The following is a 6608-nucleotide window of genomic DNA, read 5'->3' as shown; positions in this document are numbered from 1 at the left end:
GGGATGAAGTGTTTGAATGCCCATTTGTTGGGTTTTTTTCCTTTTCAAGGAGTGACTTTCCTTTGTCTTGCTTCACTTCTTCTCAGTGAGCTGGGCAGATTAAGTTACTGCACCACGGGCAGGAGTCGAGTCCCGATCGCCAACCTCCCTTCCTCTGGCGAGGCTTGGAGGGAAAATGAATTCCATTTTTCCACATACCTGAGGAATAAAAGCACTTGTGGAGAGGGCTCTGTCCCACGGGGAGCCCTTGTGTACTTTGCAGTAGTGTTTTATTGAGAGCTGGAGAGTTCAAGGGGCTTGCAAATGTACGTTTTCAATTAGCTTTCCATTGTGTCCCGAACAGCCTCTAAATACTCGACTAAACTTTAATCCAATCACTTGATTTGACTCCAAGCGTGATTTATCTTTTAATCATCGTCTGTTCAACGGGGGGAGAAAAGAAAGCAAACTTGTTCTTGGCCCATCATGACTCACACATGATTTTACTGCCATCACAGTTGTGTTTTCCTCTTGGCTGATGTCTTGGCACTTGCAAGGCTTGGCTTTGGCTTTCTCTGCGGGTCTGATCTTTCCTACTCATTTCCCCACCTCCCAAAGTGCTGAGCAGCACTGAACATTTGTCCTTTGTACCTTTTCCCACCGAGGCAGGAGGGGTTTTTCATGATATTTTTTCTAACCTCTCCATGTCACATTAATGAGAAGGTTCTGCTGCTTGACCTGAGCTCAGAACACAAATCCTGCCTTAAAAAGGAGCTCAATGTGTTCAACAAATGGAGTTTTCCTGGAAGGATGTGGCACACAGAGAGCACAACACTCACCACAAAAACCTGCCAGGACCTTCTCGGTGCTCTCCATGAGCTCAGCTCTAGAGGTGGAGGGATGGTGTTTCCTCTCCATGTCACATTAATGAGAAGGTTCTGCTGCTTGACCTGAGCTCAGAACACAAATCCTGCCTTAAAAAGGGGCTCAATGTGTTCAACAAATGGAGTTTTCCTGGAAGGATGTGGCACACAGAGAGCACAATACTTACCACACAAACCAGCCAGGACCTTCTGAGTGCTCACCACGAGCTCAGCTCTGGAGCTGGAGGGATGGTGTTTCCTCTCAGACAGGTTCAGCCCTTCCCCCCCATGGTCTGCCTCAGTTTCTTCATCTGAAAATGAGATTTTCATGCAGCACCTTTAAAATCTTGTTCTCCATCTCAGGAGCTCTCCATAAGAGCTGAATGTCCTGTGGCCACCAAGAGCTGGAGCTGCAGAGCTCTGCTCACCAGGCCAAATGGCATCATTTAATGACCTTGTGCTGGTTTAAAGGCAAACTGGCAGGAGAAATGAACCCAGCACAAAAGAGATTATAAGGCAGAGTTACAATTTAATAGCAAGATTACAATAAATACAATGGCACAAAGAGAAATTGGGTTTAACCCCCAAAATCCAGCAGTGTAACCCACCCCCTGGGGCACAAACACAGGGGGGTTTGGTGGCCCCTGTGCTGAGCCCCACGTGGTTCCCTCAAGTCCAAAGTAAAAGGAAGGGACAAACCTGTTGGTGCAGATGATGTCACTGTCTGGTGGAGAGTGGTGGGCTCCTCCTGGCCAGGGTCTGCTCCTCCTCTGGATCTCCTGAGTGGTCCCAGAAGTCCCAACCCGCAAGATTCCATCCTCTCAGGTGCAGGTGGGAGCCCCCAGTGCCTCCCCCAGGGCAGAGAGTTCCACACTGGGGGATCTGACTCTGGGAGTCAGGGGGGATTTTGGAATCGTTGCTGGCCCATGAGCAGAGCTGAGCCCTCAGGGGGGTGTGGAGGTGCCAAGGACTCCCTGCAGGGCAGTTCTCCCAGCTCCTCTGCCAGGCTTCTTTCCCAGCCAGCTCCCAGCCTGAGGGCTCAGCTGTGCCCTGGGCAGCTGCTGCCAATGGGCCATTGGGAACAGTTCCTGGGCAATGAATGAAGGGTGGAGAATGCACAGCTTTGGTCACACCCACACAGGGATAAACTGGTCCCACCTGCTGAACTGGGACAGACCTGCTCTCCAGAAATGTACCAGCACGTGCTTTTGCCTTCATGAGGCAGCTAAACCAAAGGCCCAAACTCTGCCCATGAGCTGCAGGGCCTCTCAAAGCCTTGTGCAACATCTTCCCAGACATCCTTTTCCCTGTCAGTGGCCTGTGCAGCTCCCACTTCCAGCTGCCAGCAGGGGCAGGCTTGGCAAGGAGCTGCTCTCCTCCCAACCCTCTGGCTGCCCAGAGCCATGAAATGGCAGAACTCTCTGGAACATCTCCAGAGATTTCCCATTCCACTCTCCCACGCTGCTGCAAGAGATTTCCAAGCCCTTGACTCAAACGTCACTGCAAGACTAACAGGTTTTGATAGTTCTCTCCAAGTGCCACGTTTTGGAAGCTGAAGGTTTCATGAAAAGCTCAGGTTTCTTCTTTCCCCCCCCCCTTTTTTTTTTTGGTGGGAAAACCAGGACACACAAACCCTACAGACCAGAGACAACCAGGATCCCCCAAAAACACTCAGATGGAAAAGAGAGGACGTGGTTTGAAGGTCAGTCAGCACCTCATGGATCAGTTCTGCTCAGCATTAAGAGCTGCTTGTCTAAGTGTTTCCCAGAAGCACCCCCAGTGGGCCTGGCCATCAATCCACACTCTCCCACCAATGGATGCTTGTGAAAAGGGTCCAGCAATCTGCTCGTGCCAATTATCTCCCTGGCATCCTCCCTCAGCTTCCAGCAACCCATGCGGGGACTTCTGGAGCTGTGGCTGGGTCATGGTGAGCTTGCAGCTATTGATGGTGACAAGTCAGGGTTGGTCCCTTCTCGCAAGACAAGGAAAAAATCCCTTCAAGGTGCACCAGAAGAAGTTCAGGTTGGATGTGAGGAAAAGTTCCAGCACTCAAAGAGTGGTCAAGCATTGGAAGAGGTGCCTGGAGTGGTGGTGGTGGAGTCACCACCCCTGGAAATGTTCAAATAAGGAGAAGTGGCACTTTGTGATACAGTCTAGAGGACACAATATATTCACTCAAAGGTGGAACTTGATTATCCTGGAGGTCTCTTCCAGCCCTAATGGTTCCATGATTCCATTTTGAATGTCAGGGTTTCTTTCCACATGGGTTCAGGATGCAGCCTGGGTATCACCAGACTGCCAACATCTGCAGATCCTTTGGTGGTCTGGCATTGAGATGTGTCCTCTTAAAAAATATCCAACTGCAACCAGAAGGTCCCTCCACTGGGTTTGGGACCAAAGCTGTTGGGTGACAACCCAAGGCATGTGTTGTCACAGCCATCAGAGGATTCCCTTCTGCCTTTAAATTCCAGCAAAACCTGCTTCTTGCTGATGCTGAATCTGCTTCTTGTTGATGCTGAACCTGCTTCTTGTTGATGCTGAACCTGCTGCTTGTTGATGCTGAGTGGGAACTCATGTGGGACCTCACCCAAGAAACCTGGCAGACTCCACACTGGGTCCAACATTCTCTTTTGATGGTGGGACACTGTGCTGGTCCTGCTGGAAATGACTCTCAGGTCTTTGCTTTGCTGCTGGAGAAAGGAGGAAATGCTGAAAACCAGAGTGGGATCATCACCAGCTGAGTATTGCTGGAAGGGGATCACGTGCTGGAAGGGGATCATGGTGCTGGAAGGGGATCATGATGCTCACCCCACACTTCCCAGGCAGGGCTTGCTGGAATGTGGCTCAGCTCCAGAGCTGTGTCCTCACCAACCATGCTCAGCAAACAGCCCATCCAGGTGGCTCCAAAATTGCTTCAAGCCTTCCCCTTTGCATTCCTCATGAAATACAGGAGGCTCCTCCCCATACTTTGGTTGTCCCCACCTGTTACTTTGTCCAGATTTGGGAGTGAGTTTTCTTTTCCAGGTGAGTTCCTCATTGTTGTTGGCACCTGACCTTGTTCCCAGATTCCTGATTTTTTTCTCTCCTCATTTCTTAAAGACTTTTCTGCAACAGAAAACAACACATTGGAAAAATAAAAAAAACAAACCCCAAAGCCAACCCTGCTGTGCCTCCATCAGGATAACACAGAGTGACACCTCTCCATGAGGAACAGATTTTATGTTGCCACCATGTCCATGGAGCCAACCAAGGCTCAGAGGAGCTGAAGCCCATCCAAAGCACACCTGAGGTAGCTGGAAGTCACCAGGAGGAACCACCTTCCAGCTGGAGGGAGGGCCTGAGGGATTTCACAGCAGCAGAACTTTTCCCAAGCTGCTGTTCCTGGGAAACATGTGCTGCCTTCCCATAAAACAGGAAGAGCCGTCAGTCAAGCACTCTGTAAAGCTGCCTGGGTGACTCTGGTTTCACTTCCAGGCTCTCCAGGCAGGTTTATGAGGTGCCACCTGTGTGATTAACAGGCTCCAGGGATGACTGGGCAGGTGCTGGGGGCAGTTGGGAAGTGGATCCCTGCTCTGGTCACGGTGACAACCCCAAAATGCCACCCAAGAATGGGAAAGAACGTGAGACTTCTGGCAGAGGTGGGAGCTGGAGCTGCACAGGCAAAGGTCTCCTCCCTGTCCCATCCTTCTGGATGTCTCTCCTCATCCACACTTTCCATAGGGAAAGCAGAAAGGCTACAGGAAAAAACCCTGGTATGGGTAGGGAAGACTCAGGAAAGTAGTTCCCAGCAGGAATAGGGAAAACAAGACTCAGAAAGGCAATTTCCAGCAGGAATAGGGAAAACAGGACATAGGAAAGTAGTTCCCAGCAGGAATACAGAAAACAGGACTCAGGAAAGTAGTTCCCAGCAGGAATGGGGAAAATAGGACTCAGGAAGGCAATTCCCAGCAGGAATGGGGAAAATAGGACTCAGGAAGGCAATTCCCAGCAGGAATAGGGAAAACAGGATTCAGGAAAGTCATTTCCAGCAGGAATAGGGAAAGCATGACTCAGGAAAGTCATTCCCAGCAGGAATAGGGAAAGCATGACTCAGGAAGGCAATTTCCAGCAGGAATAGGGAAAATAGGACTCAGGAAGGCAATTCCCAGCAGGAATAGGGAAAATAGGACTCAGGAAAGTCATTCCCAGCAGGAATAGGGAAAGCATGACTCAGGAAGGCAATTTCCAGCAGGAATAGGGAAAATAGGACTCAGGAAGGCAATTCCCAGCAGGAATAGGGAAAATAGGACTCCGGAAGGCAATTCCCAGCAGGAATAGGGAAAGCAGGACTCAGGAAAGTAGTTCCCAGTAGGAATAAGGAAGATTTTAAAGGGAGCTCTTGATATCTAGACCTGGAAAATTCAAACCCAGACGATGATGGTTCTGTTGCTTCTCATGGATATCAACCCAGGGCCAAGTTTCTCAAGCAATGATTTGCTTTTCTGAGACCCTACTGATTAAAAATGACCAGCAGTGCAGTGTTCCCTCTGGATGCCACTGGATCTGAAGGGATTTGGGAGGAAACAGCAGCTCTTGGAATTATGGCGAGATGTCATAACCAACAGCACCCGCTCTGAGAGCAGCCCCTTTGCCCCCTCATTCCCTGGTGGAGATTCCTCCACCACCAACCTGCAGGCAGGTGCAAATCAGCCCAATCAGTTGCCCATTCCCCTCTGTCCCTGAGGAACACGAGCACAAAGTTGCTCACACGAGGAATGGGAATGTCCTCCTCTCCCCTGAGCCCCAACCTGGCTTTCAAAGGGGAAACCTTTTCTTATTTTCCCTCTTCCTCTCCCTCCTCCCCTTCTGCTTTGTGCAGAGTGTCTCTCTGAGAGCCAAATTCCCCGTGAACACGCTACCAGCAGGTCTGGTGGAACATCTGCTCTCCATGTGTGGAGCCAGACACGCCCCCAGGCAGCACTGATGGGGCTGGAAGGGAACACTCAGTGCTGGAGATTTGCAGAGAAGGAAGGACCAGCACTGAAAATCACCCTGGTGCTTGCAGAGCCTCCTTGGCTCTCCAGAGTCCTGTCCAAGACAAGACCTGCTCTTCTTCTGCTGCTTTGGGGCTTTTCCAGTGTCTTCTGTTTGACCAGTGGAACAGGGACAGGGGAGCTGTGGAAGCACCTGAAGGAGGACACAATGACTTGTTCCTTCTGGGAATGTTGCTTGGGCATGGGAAATCCAGGGATCAGGTCTGGGCTGGACTCACAGCTGGACTTGGACTTGCCAGGGGAAATTGAAGTTGGAGAGCAGAAAGAAATTGTTTGCAGAGAGAGTGCTCAGGCATTGGAATGGGCTGCCCAGAGAGGGGGTGGATTCCCCATCCCTGGAGGTTTTTCAGCTGAGATTGGCCATGGCACTGAGTGCCATGATCTGGTAAAGGGACTGGAGTTGGCCCAAGGGTTGGACTTGATCTTGGAGGTCTTTTCCAACCCAATCCATTCTATGATTCCATGATTCTTAAAGGTCTTTTCCAGCCTTACTGATTCTATGACTGGAAATAAACCATTTGCAGAATGAACTCCAAGTCTCAGCTCTGCCACCTGTGACTGTGGCCTTCCTTTCATCCCTCCGGCATCCATCCCATTCTTGGGATCCACCTGGGGCAGAAGGTCCCCATCTCTCCACAGTTCCACAACACCAAACTGTCATTGTTGGTATCACAATAAATGATTTCGTTTTGCACAAAACCAGCACAAAATTCATGCCCTGAGCTGAGCAGAG

At 50.5% G+C, this 6608-nt stretch overlaps 1 long non-coding RNA gene across 1 annotated transcript; it reads right to left on the bottom strand.

The window, feature by feature from the left end:
* Window positions 1-1895: 1895 nt before the first annotated feature.
* LOC139675199 (uncharacterized) lies at window positions 1896-3703 on the bottom strand. Its single transcript, XR_011698450.1, has 3 exons — window positions 3651-3703; window positions 3430-3529; window positions 1896-1930 (listed from the first exon to the last, which is right to left on the bottom strand). It is a non-coding gene; the product is annotated as an uncharacterized lncRNA (long non-coding RNA).
* Between the last annotated feature and the right edge of the window lie 2905 nt (window positions 3704-6608).

The sequence above is a fragment of the Pithys albifrons genome, chromosome 8 (genome assembly GCF_047495875.1).
Source record: "Pithys albifrons albifrons isolate INPA30051 chromosome 8, PitAlb_v1, whole genome shotgun sequence".
NCBI lineage: Eukaryota > Metazoa > Chordata > Aves > Passeriformes > Thamnophilidae > Pithys > Pithys albifrons.
Note: the sequence above shows the minus strand (reverse complement) of the source record. Positions and strands in the feature narration are given on the sequence as shown.